The sequence below is a fragment of the Poeciliopsis prolifica genome, unplaced genomic scaffold, assembly GCF_027474105.1.
Source record: "Poeciliopsis prolifica strain line A6 unplaced genomic scaffold, Auburn_PproV2 SCAFFOLD059, whole genome shotgun sequence".
In the NCBI taxonomy this organism is placed as follows: domain Eukaryota; kingdom Metazoa; phylum Chordata; class Actinopteri; order Cyprinodontiformes; family Poeciliidae; genus Poeciliopsis; species Poeciliopsis prolifica.
Genome location: NW_026562434.1, coordinates 1,767,225 through 1,781,947, shown reverse-complemented (window position 1 = coordinate 1,781,947; position 14,723 = coordinate 1,767,225). Strand labels below are relative to the sequence as shown.

General features: G+C 39.7%; 1 long non-coding RNA gene across 1 annotated transcript; it reads left to right on the top strand.

The window, feature by feature from the left end:
* The first annotated feature begins 11,577 nt into the window (after window positions 1–11,577).
* Window positions 11,578–13,518, top strand: LOC129379641 (uncharacterized). The gene is made up of 3 exons (XR_008608213.1): window positions 11,578–11,658; window positions 13,173–13,304; window positions 13,439–13,518. It is a non-coding gene; the product is annotated as an uncharacterized LOC129379641 (long non-coding RNA).
* The last annotated feature ends 1,205 nt before the right edge of the window (window positions 13,519–14,723 follow it).

Genomic DNA, 14,723 nt, shown 5'->3' with positions numbered 1-14,723 from the left:
TCACTGATCCTCCTCCACACCTTCAACACCACATTCACTGAACCTCTGATTCCTGGATTTACAGTCTGGTGGACCAGTTCTGGTTCTTCAGTGTCTCTCAGCTGATTTGAGTCTAAAGAGTCTAAAGTTTCACATCCTGCTAGAAAATCTCACTGATTAAAAGATAGTTCAGTCTCTATATGTCTGTTTCATTCAGAAACATATTTTCATGGATCCAATCTGTGTCTTGGTTAAACTTTTCTACACAACCCGGGGATTATTCCAGGATTATTCCAGGATTATTCCAGGATTATTCCAGGATTATAACTGGATCAACATGTTTTATCATTTTCCAGTCAAAAATTCACAATGAATCTCAGGATGTTTTTTCTCTCTCTTGATTTTTTTCCTTTCATTTATCATCAGATTCTTTGAATTTACTGCAGTTTTTCTCAATCACTGAATATTTTTTGTTTCTGTTTTCTCCTATATTTTAAATTCATCTTGGATTCAAATGTTATTTTTGTATATTTACTGCAGTTGTACTTCATGTGTTTTATTGAACAATAAACATATTTATTCATTTGCTGCTCATCCTGTTCTGTTCCTGTTTAAATGTCAGTAGATTATTTTTCAATTTCAACTCTGACTTATAATTTACATTTAAACATTCCCATATTGAAACATTTTAAAATAAATTTTTATTTATTTTTTTTCTTTCTTAAAAATGTTTTCTATGTTTCATAAGTTTCAATATAATCTCAACAATTTCCCCCTTTTTGAAGTATTTTCTATATGGAAATACATCAATCAAAGTCCACTACTGCAAATAAAAATTCAGATGGAACAGATTCATCATTGTACCTTAAAACAAATCCTTACTATTCAATGCTAAGTTTTCTTTCTCCATTTCACTGTTCCAGGTATCTTTTATGCATGATAGTTTATTTTTCTACATCCAACACCTTTAGTTTCGCTACTATTGTTTCTGTTTTTATATTTGATCAATTAACCGAGTGTCTTCAAAGAATTGATACCTATCATAACGTTTTGTCAAATTTCACAAGGTAGAACATTTCCTTTTATCCCCCAAAAGATTTTCTAGTCGGTTCTTCTCCAAAATACTCTTCTCACTTTTAATGAAAATTAGCCTTTCTAAAATTAAATCAAAATCCCAAATTGTCCATGTGACGGCCCTGTTTATCACAGTCCTGTGTGTGTCATGTGATTTACTAACTATCAATTAAGGTCCTCAATGTGGGAGGAGCGTCCATCACCTGGATGGTATATAAGGAGCGCTGGTCCATTCATGGGTGTGACTGCAGAAGCCACCACACACAGACGACCCGGAGATCCAGGCTGAGACCAGGCTGAAGGGGCCTGGACTGATGTCTCCTAGACAAATCAATTCTTTTAAAAATAAACGCCTTTCATGGGCTTAACATCACTGGCTGCCGTGTCCCCCTAATTTTTGTTGCGTCTTCCTGAGCCGGGCCGTAACAAATGGGGGCTCGTCAAACACAAGACTTTTGCAATTTGGGAAATTGTTGGTTTGAGTGTGTGACGTTTTCATTCACCTTTTTCCTGTTTGTAGGAGTGAGCAGTGACAACACCGTTGGGATGGGACACGGCTTTGTTAACCAGTTTGTTTGTTGTAGGCAGCTGTGGCGCGTTTTGTTGGTTGGTCTAAAAGACAGGTGAGTGAAATGTTTTGGGGTTTGTGCGTCAGTGTGGTTCTCTTTCTGTGATTGTGTCTCCTGATAGGCTAAAGAGGTGTTGTCGCTTTAGACTTCACCTGTTTGTTGTTTTAGTAGAGTCGTGGGGTTTGCGGTTGGCGTTCACTGTGCAAGCAGTGATCTCGGGGGAAATCCGTGGGATTAATTTCTCACTGGTTTGGTGCTTAATAAACCCGCCGCCGATCCACGTGAAGAGCCAGGAATCAGTTAAACAGGTGAGTTCTGACAGGCAGGTAAAGTTTAGTGGGGACATGATTGCTTTGGAACCATTACGCACTCTTTCACTTTACGCTGTATTTGCCGTTTAGTTTGTTTTTCTCCTGTAGTGTATGATTGCGGTTTTTCTTAAAAATATGGAATTTGATCTGGACGACTTTGTAGCTAAACCTTCTTTGGAGAAGTTTCATGCTGCTCGTAAAAGTGATCTCGTAGCCATTGCTGCTCAGTTTGAGATACCTGATTAAACAAGAGAAAAAGGAGGTTATCAGAAGGCGACTGTATGTCGCATTGATTGAGCAAAACGTTTTGCCACCTCCCGAATCAACCACCCAGGGTGACGTTGGGACGTTTCCCAGTGAGGTGCACAAAATGGAATTGGAGTTAGAGATGCGTCGTTTGGAGCTCCGAGAGAAAGAGCTGCAGCATCAAGTGGAGATGCGCAAATTAGAATTGGAGGCAGCTGCGAGGCGCGACTCAGTGCGCGTTTTAGTCGATCAAGATGGCAGTTCTGCAGGGGCAGAGTTTGATATCAACAAATGTATTCTCTTGGTTCCACAGTTTACCGAATTGGATGTGGATAAATATTTCATCCTGTTTGAACGTGTGGCAGAAACACTGAGGTGTCCTCAGGATGTTTGGCCGCTGCTTCTGCAGTGTGTGTTCACTGGTAAAGCACAGGAAGCCTATGCCTCGCTGTCACCTACTGACAGTTTAGGTTATGATAAAGTGAAGAGTGCAGTGGAAAAAGCTTCTGAGCTCGTGCCGGAGGCATATAGGCAGAAATTTCACCGCTATAAAAAAGCCAACCATCAGTTATACTGAGTTAGGTCGTGTTAAAACTGCTTTATTTGATCGGTGGTGTGCTGCACAGGATGTTAAGAACTTTGATCAGCTCCGCGATCTGATGTTGGAGGAATTTAAAAACTGCTTACCGGAAGACATTGCAACCTACATTAATGAACAGAAAGCTAAAAACATTTCTGTGGCCGCGGTGTTGGCGGACGAGTACGTGCTGACTCATCAGGATTATTCGGGTCCTGTGGGTTTTAAACGCTATTTTGGACGAGATGTGAGCCGCAGTGATCGGGTTGGTGGTGTCACTAAGCAAATGGAGACCAGTCAGTTTAAAAATCCGGTTGTTCGGGATGATGATCGGGTTTGTCACTACTGTCACAGATTGTCATCAGCTTAAGGGTGAAACAAAAATATTTCAAACTGCTCCTAAAGGAGTTGGTTTGGCTTCGCCGGTGCGGAGTCCTTTAGAGGATACGAAGAACACCCGGGCCTCTGAAGTAGGTGTCTCATAATTACCTTTCATTCGTGTCACTGCCAAATGGCGGGGTAAAGGCTCGAGTTAAGATTCTGAGAGACACTGGGGCGTTTGACTCTTTTATTAGAGCTGACGTGTTGCCGTTCTCGGCTGAGTCTGAGACTGCTGCCTGTGTTCCAATTCTGGGAATGGGATTAAACATGATGTTTGTTCCATTACATACCGTGTTTCTAGATTGCGAACTGTTTGTTGGTGACACGCAGTTGGCTGTGCGCCCTGCTTTGCCAATTGATGGAGTCTCTGTGATTTTGGGTTACGGTTTATCAGGAACTCGCTTGTGGGCGGACGCTGCGCCGTTAGACGGGCTGGTTACTTCAGAGCCAGTTGAGCGACTCATTCCTCAGACTGAGGGGAACGGGGAATTCACAGATGTGTTTAGCGCATGCGCAGTTACTCGGGCCGTGGCGCGCGGTCAGAGCGTGAAAGACGAGAAATGTGTGAAAATGAATTTGCCTTTGTCTAGTTTTCCCACGTCTCTGTCTCGCAGTGAGTTCGTGACGGAACAACAAGCTGATGTTTCACTGGAGACTCTTTTTGACCAGGTTCGCCCATTAAGTGAAATAACTGATTGTGTTGCGGATATTTTCTGCAGGATTCATTGTTGGTGAGGAAATGGTTCCCACATGCTGACGTTGTGGGTGAGCCAGTATTACAAATAGTGGTTCCCATTAAGCTACGCTCCGCAGGGTTGAAAGTTGCTCATGATGAATCTAGCCATTCTGGTGTACGTAAGACGTATGATCGAGTTTTGCGACATTTTTTCTGGCCCCGTTTTAAAAAGGACGTTTCGTCTTATATTAAGATGTGTCATGTCTGTCAGCTCATTGCTAAGCCCAATCAGGTTTCGAAACCGTTCCCTTTAAGCCCAATTATCGCTGCGTCTGAGCCATTTGAACATTTGATCATAGATTGCGTGGGTCGGTTGCCTCGCTCAAAGGCTGGTTCTTCATATCTACTCACTGTAATTTGTCAAACTACACGTTATCCAGCAGCTTATCCGTTACGGACGATAACTGCTAGGTCAGTTGTACGTGCGCTTACTCGGTTCTTTTCGGTGTTTGGCATCCTAAAGTAATACAGTCTGACCAAGGAACAAATTTTTCATCACATTTGTTCAGTCAGGTTTTGAAACAGCTGCGGGTGCGACACAGTAAAGCGACAGCGTATCATCCCAGAGAGTCAGGGGGCATTAGAGCGCTTCCACCAGTCTCTGAAGTCTCTCTTACGGGCGACTGGGAGGAAGGTTTGCCTTGGCTGATGCTGGCCGCCAGGGAGGGAACCCAAGAAAGCACTGGGTTTAGCCCAAATGAATTGGTTTTTGCACACGACGTGGGTCCGTTGGCTGTGGTGGCGGACGGGCTGAAAGAGTCTGTTCCACCGAAAAACTTGGTGGATTACGTAAATGGTTTTAGAAGACGTTTATATCTGGCACGGGAACTCGTTAAGAGAAACTGACTGTGGTGCGGAAAAACATGAAAAGTTTGTTTGATCGTCGTGCTGAGGCGCGCTCATTTTTGTCTGGTGATCAAGTCTTGGCTTTGTGTCCGGTCACGACTTCTCCTTTTCAGGCGGAATTTACTGGCCCATATACAGTTCTGAAGCGGGTTTCCGATCAGAACTATTTAATATCGATGCCGAGCGGAGAAAGAAAACCCAGTTGTGTCATGTTAACACATTAAAACCATTTTATGCTCGTGATTTATTTCAGCCACAGTTTACTGATGCCACGCCTGCATGTGCCGTAACAGCCTTGCTGGGGGAGCGAGACTTTCAGCACCACGGACAGCGCACTGTCACCTGTGGGAGGTACGGTACGGATGGGTTGGACAGCGCTCTGATTCATGGGCGTCTTAAAAAACTGAAACTTTGGGTGAGCTGGACACGTTGTTGGCTCACTTACCTGCAGGTTGTGCTAAACAGTTGGCAGAGTTGATAAGTGAATTTCCATGTCTATTTTCGGACACGCCAGGTCGCACACATTTGATCGAACACGATGTGGATGTGGGAGACGCTAAACCAATCAAGCAACAAGCGTAAGCACTTGGATGCAGAAGTAGATTATATGCTTCGTACTGGGATTGCAGAACCGAGTAGGTCCAGTTGGGCATCTCCGTGTATTTCGGTTCCTAAGTCGGACAATACGCTGCGTTTCTGCTCAGATTTTCGTAAGCTTAACGCTTTTACTAAACCAGATTGTTTCCCGCTGCCGAGATGGATGATTGCATCGATCAAGTGGGTTCTGCTAACTTTGTTAGTAAATTTGACCTTTTAAAGGGTTACTGGCAGGTACCACTGACTGAACGCGCACGTGAAGTGTCTGCGTTTGTTACGCCTACAGGCTTGTATTCTTATGCAGTCATGCCATTTGGTCTGAGAAATGCGCCAGCCACGTTTCAGAGACTAATGAACAGAGTGATTGGTGACATGACTGGTTGTGCGGCCTATTTGGATGACGTGGTGGTGTATTCTGACACCTGGGGAGAGCATGTGGAGCGCATTCGGGAGCTTTTCACTCGTTTGGCGGGGCGAGGTTAATGGTCAACCTGGCCAGATGTGAGTTTGGAAGGGCGACCGTTACCTATTTAGGCCGTGTGGTTGGCCAAGGTGAGGTCCGCCCTGTTGCAGCAAAGGTTCAGGCGGTAGAGCAGTTTCCTGTTCCAGCTACAAAGAAGGAGCTAATGCGTTTTCTTGGGCTGGTGGGATATTACAGAGGTTTTTGTCGAAACTTCTCATCTGTGGTGGTTCCTCTGACGGATTTGCTGCGTAAAGATGTCAAGTTTGAGTGGTCTCCCCTTTGTCAGCAGGCTTTTGAGCAGGTGAAAAGACTCCTCTGTGCTGCTCCGGTATTGGCTGCACCACGTTTTCAACATCCGTTCCAACTTTATGTGGATGCTAGTCAGGTTGGTGCTGGAGCTGTCCTCACACAGACTGATGATCTGGGTATTGGCAGGCCGGTGAGTTATTTTTCCAAAACATTCAATAAGCATCAGTTGAACTACTCCGTGGTCGAGAAGGAGACGTTGATTTTATCCCTGAAACATTTTGATGTTTATTTAAGTGGTGGTGCTAACATTGTGGTTTTTACAGACCATAATCCGCTGACGTTTCTTGCTTCACTGAAATGCCCAAATCAGCGTTTGATTCGCTGGTCATTGTTTCTACAGTCCTATAACCTGGATATTCTTTATATTAAAGGAAAAGATAATATCATGGCCGATGCATTTTCTCGTGCTCCACTTTTGTAGCAGGTTTGTTTTTTGTGTGTTTTTTTTTTCTCCGTTCCCTTTCTATGTTCCTTAAAGAGCTTCTGAGTGCATCAGTTGCTGGTCTGGAGAGTGAGCTGAGGAGGAAATCTCTACATTAAACAACTTGGCTAAGTATAACCTGGATGAGAGCAACATACTAATGGTGGCTGGGATTGTTTTACACGTGGTGAGTTTGGAGCAGGGTTCCATATAGGAACCTGCTTTTTATGGGCGGGGGTGTGACGGCCCTGTTGTCACAGTCCTGTGTGTGTCATGTGATTTACTAACTATCAATTAAGGTCCTCAATGTGGGAGGCGCTTCCATCACAAACACCTGGATGGTATATAAGGAGCGCTGGTCCATTCATGGGGGTGGCTGCAGAAGCCACCACACGCAGACGACCCGGAGATCCAGTCTGAGATCAGGCTGAAGGGGCCCGGACTGATCACCCCTTGGGCCGTCTACTGATGTCTCCTAGACAAGTTTATTCTTTTAAAAATAAAAGCCTTTCATGGGCTTAACATCGACTGGTTGCCGTGTCCCCCTAATTTTGTTGCGGCTTTTTGAGCCGGGCCGTAACACTGACTATAATATAGTTAACTAACCTGTAGTACTAGTTAGTCTAACTAAAACCAGCCCATTATCAGATGCTTCTTGCTTGGTCTCTAATTTATAAACATTATTTCTCTCCTCACACATTTCTCATCTGGAATAACCAGAATATTCTTGACAAAAACCAAACTCTGTTTGTCCCCAACTGGTTTTACAATCAGAGAACTTTAGTAAACAATGACTAAACTCTGACGGCCATTAGATGGATCTTGTGAATAAAGCCTCGTCTCAACCCTCTCTGCAGCTCTGCTCCTCTCTCTCCATCATCTGCATAGAAACATTTCAAGATCAACATTTTTCTTCTCTTTCCTTTCTAAATGGGTTACATGTATTTGTAAAAATGATTGTTGGAGAATAATTGATAAAAATTAAATGCTGCATCCTGTAAGATATTAAAATGTATTTACCTGAACAAATATTATTGTCCTCAGCTTTATTTGAGCACAAAAACATGCACTAGCAGTGACATTGTAGGAACACGACTGATGATGATGATCAGCTCTTATCAATATGTTTTATTATTTTCTTCATACATTCTGCTGCAGGTGAATCTGTGGCTGTTATTTTGAAGATGCTATTGAATTTGTTTGCATCTGTGTCTCTGCTAAAGGTGCAGGAACATGATGAGGTGCAGCTTGTGAAGATGTGTGTAATGGGGCTGGGTGTATGTTGGTATATGTGCAGGAATGTGGCTGGCAGATCTAGTGCTAATTTAAAAAACCTAATTCTCTGTCCTGTTTGACTGCTGTTCTCATTGTGAAATGAGGAATGATGGTAAAGGGACAGGGACATTGTTTGACAAGGACAACATGGTAAACAATGGTACAAGTGATACCATTGTTTATGGTACTATTGAGGGAACTGTTGGGACTGGACTGCTCCACTGTTGTGTCCCAAAATAGCATCCACAGACAAGTTATTAATTGGACACATGTTTAATTTTTTCTCCAAGTTTGATACAAGTACAAGTTAATAGTAGCATAGTATAAAGTAAATGATGAGGAAGCTGACTCTTCAACATTTTCCTTGGATATCCCTTTTCTCGCCATCAGCATAATAAGCAGAAGATTCCTCAGTTCAACTCACCCAAATTGTGCTCAGTTTAAATTTGTTGAATTGAGTTTAGTAATCTCTGCAGGATCAAGTGAAGCATCTGTTGGAAGAAATAGAGAAATTATTTGTAACAATACAAGGGATACCTCAATAAAGGAGAAGATTAATTCAACGTCTCTGACAACCTGAGTTGCCAACCGTTTTATTTTCCCATTTGTCAGGATTTCTAACCACACTATTTTTGCCATGAAATCTAATTTGTGCAAATAAATTCTAATTTTTCAAATTCTGCAACTATTTTACTACTTTTTACGTAAATAGACAGACAGACAAGGACATAATCAACTAAATCAGTGAACAAACTGCTGAGAAGCTGAGAAAGACTATTGGCTTTGTGAAGAAATTAGAAAACATGTTTCTGTTGCTGGTTTCAGAGTTAGCTGAAATTGTCCACACACAATTAGCTACTGGAAATATATTGTGATTTTGCCCTTAATTTGTTTCAAACAGTTTGTCCAATCGTATCTCTTCTAAACTTTAATCAGTGCTTTCAATGCTTTTGATGCATTCTTGTCATTCTGTGATATAAAATCAACAAGCAACAGAAACGCATTATTCTGGGCCTTTAGGAATCTACAATTGTGCATTATATGCATTCAGAAGCTCAGTTCTGTTTTTACTCAGTCAAGTTATGAAAAGTGAAAGAACCACATCTTTCTCTCTGAACATTTTCCTGCATGTTCTGTGTTTGTGGCTGAACTAACACAATTTTAACTTTCATATCAACAATCCATTCGATCAAAACAGTAAAGAGCTGCATCAGATCCTGAATAACTACAGACTGCTCCAACATGTCCTGGAACCCAAACATAATCATGGACAAACTCTGGTCCTTATTATTTCTAAAGGACTCATTATATCTAAAATTTCAGTCCTTGATGTAACACTTTCAGATCACTTTTGTATTTTTTGGGACAGTTTTCTCCCTGCTCAAAAACAACTATAAACAAGTCATTTCAAAAAGATGCATTAAACTACTGCTGATCAATTTATTCAGGCTTTTCCTTTATCTGCTATAAACTCCTGTACTTCTGAGTGATCTAATTGTCAACTTTATGTTTTAATTGAGAAGGTTATTGACACCATTGTTCCTGTTACTACAAAAGTAATCTCTGGAAACATAAACCACCTTGGAGAAATTTAGAGTCGGTTAGAAAAGGGAAAAGAATGAAGGAAAGCAGAACATCAGTGGCGTAAAACTAAACTGCAAACACATTTAGATATTTACAAAGATAAACTCAAAATGTTTAATTCTGAACTGAGAAATGCAAGAGAGAGTTTTTTTCTCAAATGTCATTTCTACCTCTATCAACAACTCTCATGCTCTGTTCTCAATTGTTGACAGATTGATAATCCACCTTCTTCTTTTCATCATGAATTTTTCTCCTCTGAGGTCTGTGACAAACTTGCCACCTATTTTGTAAATAAAATGGTGAAAATAAGGGAGACCATAAACTCCTCTGCATCTGTTGTTAGGAACAATTAACTGTTTTCCACCAACAGGACTTACCTATGACCCACTTTAACCTGGTCACTCAAAAACATTTGAGTTACACTTTACATCATATGTTCATCCACCTGTTTCACTTGACATCATACCTACGAGTTTATTCTTAAAGGTCTCAGATGTTTTTGCTCCTGATCTTCTACAAATAATTAATAATTCACTTTCCTCTGGAGTTTTCCCTCAAGCTTTAAAGACTGTGGTAGTTAAACCACTTTCTCAAAAAACAGATTCTGGACTCATCAATTCTAAGCGATTACTGACCAATATCAACTTACCTTTTTTAGCTAAAATATTAGAAAAAATAGTTTCTAAACAGCTAAATGTTTTTCTAGCCCTGAACAACTGTTTTGATGTTTCATCAATCAGGCTTCTGTCAACTGAAACTGAAAATATTCAATGACCTCCATCTAAACACCGACCCTAATAAAATGTCAATATTAGTTCTACTTGACTTTAGTGCTGCATTCAACACAGTCGATAACGATATTTTATTATCTTGATGAGAAAATTGAGTTGGCATTTCTGGTGTATTTCTCAGCTGGCTTAAATCTTACCTGTCTGACAGAACCTTTTGTGTTTCAATATTCCGCTTTAAATCCAAGGTAAATGAAATTACCTATGGAGTTCCCCAAGGGTCCATCCTGGGGCCAATTCTTTTCAATATCGATATGCTTCCATTAGTCAAATCATATCAAATAATGAGATAGAAAACCACAACTATGCCAATGACACACAGCTATTCATTAGTCTTTCACCAGGAGATTACAGTCAGGTTCAAATATTCACTACATGTATTGAGCAGATTAATGTCTGGATGAGCAAAAACTTTCTCCAACTAAACCAAAATAAAACTGAAATATTAGTGTTTGGACCAAAAGAACATCGATTAAAAACAATCACCCACCTTCAATCTGTCGGATTAAAATGCTCTGACAAGCCAATAATCTGGGAGTGATCATGTATCCTGATCTGAACTTTAATAACCTCATCAAATCTATCATGAAATCATCATACTACCATTTAAAAATATTGCTAAAATTAGACGACTCATGTCCCCACAAGACTGAGAAATTAGTTCCTTTGTTTTTAGTAGACTCGATTACTGCAGTGCCATATTTACTGGATTATCAATAAAAGCAAGAAGAGCTCCAGCTTCTCCAAAATGCTGCTGCAAGAGTCCTAACTAAAACAAAAAAGATCAGCAGATCAGCCCAGTTCTGAGATCCCTGCACTGTCTGCCTGTTGCTCAAATAATATAATTTAAAATATCCTTAATAATTTACAAAACACTTCATGATAGAAACCTAGACTACATTTCTGATCTTCTTCAACCATATATACCACTCATATATATAACTACCAGAATCAAACCTATTAACTAAACCAAGAGTCAGACATAAACTTGGTGAAGCAGCGTATAGTTTTTATGCTCCAACACTTTAGAATAAACTTCCTGCTCATTGTAAGACTGCGCCTACCTTGAGTTTATTTAAAACAAGGTTAAAAACTTTCTTATTTGAAGTTGTCTATTAAACATTTAATTAACAGTTAATTCATTAACTATATTTAAAATTGTAATGTTTACTTTTTCAATTTTTAATCTGCTTGACTTTTTATTTTATTATTAATTATTACTATCTTCTTGTTCTATTTGTTTTAAACTTTCTTATAGAAACACTTTGAATTGTCTTTGGCTGAAAGGTGCTATATAAATAAAGTTGCCTTTCCTCTGACTCCGAGTCAGTTAGACCAGTCAGACCAGTCTGACCAGTCTGGGCTCATTTCTCTTCATAATACTTTCAGTTTAAACTAACCTGTTTATTTGTGGCACCAGTCTGGATCTACCGTGGTTCTGTTGGGTCTCAGCTTGTTGTTCAGATTTTCTTCATCAACTCTTTGGATCATTTGAACAAACTGTAAGTTTGTTTTGTTTTTCCTACTTGAACTTTGTCATCAGGATATTCCTGCTTGTTTCTGCTCTGATGTTTGGACAAAATGTTCACTTCTGATTTCAGCTAAACAACTAAAATCTCTGCTGTTTGTAGTTTTCTGTTGAACATCTGGTTTTCTTTATTTTCTTCTCTGAACAAACTGATTCTTGGTTTTATGTCCTGGGAACAAACTCTGAAAGTCCTGTTGCTTCCTTTCAAAATAAAATAATGCTATTTTAAAATATGTTTAATTCAGTCAGATTATTAATTAGTTAATATTAGATAGAGCAGATAATCCACTTGTACAGTTAAATAACAAACTAAAATACTTCCTGTTCAGGTAGAATCAGTGAATGTAAATGTTGCTCCTTGTCTCCATCTAGTGGACTGATAGTAGAAGTGCAGCAGCTGATGGCAATATTTTGTTTATCATGAACGCCTGAAAGACATGGTGAAAATATTAGTTTAAAAAATGCATTTTCACATTTTTTTGTCTGACATGATAAATAAACTAAAATACTTTATTTTTTGTTACTATCAATCATCACTACAGTCATGATCATTAAAAGTAAGTACACCCTCATTTTTATCAGCACTTCTCTCCTTCCTCATGAAGATTCCAACCTGCCTCTGATTTCACCTCAGCTCTACTTCCTGGTCTGTTGCTCTGAAGGAGAAAATTAACAAACCAGGTGAGCTGTGACGTCATCAGTTATACAACATCCTTCACATTTACTTTCAGTTTGGATTCACCTGTTCAGGTGTGGCTCCAGTCTGTTTCTTGGGTCTCAGTTTGTTGTTTAAATTTTCTTCTTTAACTCTTTGGATCGTTTGAACAAACTGTAAGTTTGATTTGTTTATTTCTTGAACTTTTCATCACTTTAACTTTTTCCTGTTTGTTTCTAATCTGAGATGTTTGGAGAAAAGTTTCACTTCTGATTGCAGCTGAAACTTTAATATCTGCTGTTTGAAGGCTAATCTACAGGATTATTAGATTATTGATAAACTGGAATCAATCAACATGATGAACAGCTGATATTTCACTGTTTTCTAATCCAAACTGATTCATGTTTTTATTTCCTGGTACTGAACTCTAGTCTCCACCATTAATGTGAGCAACAGTTTCCTGTTGCTTCCTTTCAAAATAAAATATTATTAAAAGGGTTTGATTCAGTCAGATGATTAAATTGTTCATCTTTGATGGAGCGAATAATCCACTTGTAGAAATGACTAATTGTGAACTATAAGACTTGTTCAGGTTGAATCAGTGAATGTAAATGTTGCTCCATGTCTCCATCTAGTGGACTGATAGTAGAAGTGCAGCAGCTGATGGCAGCTTCCTCTGCCTCTCTGCTGTCTGACTGCATTCATCTGACAGTGATATGAAGCAGAGAAGAAGAGCCAATCAGAGGAGGAGCAGCTGATCTTTTTCCAGCACTAATGATGTAAAGGATGATCAGAGTTGATGTGCAGATGAATGATGTGTGTTTCCTCTGCAGGTGAAGCTAGAAAGTGTGTGTGAGCTGATGTGGATTGAGCAACATGGATCAGAGTGAGGACAGAGAGGAGGGAGTCCCTCCCTCTAAAACCACTCTGTGTGGGGAAGATGAGAGCCAGAGCAAAGGTCAGAGGTGAGGTCACCATCTCTAACTGTCCACAGCCCTTTTCACACAGCGTTCACTATATCAGGCCAGAACAGACGTGGTGATGAAGCTGCTGCTGCTTTTCTTTGCTGATTAAGTTTTAATCATCATGTTTCTGTCAGGATCCATCAGAGACTCAAATCAGAACCAGAACCAGAACCCAGCTGTGTCTCCTTTAAGAGCGACAGGTCAATGGATCATTCCATTGAATTTAAATCTCCTGGATCTCCACCATCAGAGAGGTGAGATGTTTCTAACTGCTGTAACTTCTGTTTATATCTGTTATTGTGGCCATGTGATGATAAGTTCTGTGGGTTCTGTTGTCATGAAAACATTGGACTGAATTTCAGGTTATTTTTCTTTTCATACGTCAAAGATGTAATGCGTATTATGTTTCCATGGAAACATGTACCAATAATGAACATGTTACAATGAACACAAAAAAGTTCAACTGGATCCTTTGTATAAAAATCAAACAGGTCCGTTTGGATCCACAGTCTCTACCCAGAGCTCCACTAGTTAACAGAATCTCTAAATCTGATCTGATGTTTACCTGACATCAATTTAACCATCATTCATTGGACAGTTATTGACTCCATACAGAAAGAATCTTATAAATCCTCAGTCAGGACTCACTCTTATAAACTATTATGTTGACATGACATTTGGACCAGAAACATTTAACTGTGTTTTATTCTGTTTTGTTTAAGTCTAATTTTTCCAAATGAAACACTCATTTATTTAGTCTGATATTAATATTAACACTAGAACAAATAGACAGAAATTAATTTTATTTCTAGGTTGATATTTGCATCTTTCTCTAAAATCTGACAAAAGACAGATTCATTCTGAAATAAAACATTTTCTATGAATTATTTTATGATTCCACCTCTGAAGTTCAAACATCATCCAACATGGCAGATTATCAACCATTTCTACAGTTAAACTAAATATTTAGTGGATCTGATTGAGCAGTGGGCTTCAGTGTCTCTAACGGACCATCTGGTTCTGATTGAAGCTCCATCAGATCCTCCTTGGATGGTCAGAGTGGAAATGATTCCTGGTTCTGCTCCATGTCAGAGCTCAACACTAAGATCACCAAACTGTTCTCTCAGTCATTTCAAACCAACATGTTGGTCTCCGAAACAAATATTTCTGCTCTTTAAAGAAGGCTGGACATTATTCAGGAGGATCAATGATCAGGAACATGTTGGAAGATTGGACCGGTTCTGATAGGAATCATTTAGAACATCAGGTTGATGATCTGCCTGGTTCTACTGTGTCTCACATTTTTTTATTTTACAATGAACCACATTAAAAATATGTTCAAAGCAAAACTCCAAGGAAAGATTTTAATGACTTTCTTTTTTTGGCAGAATCCATCAGAGTTTCACAGAAAAAAAAGAA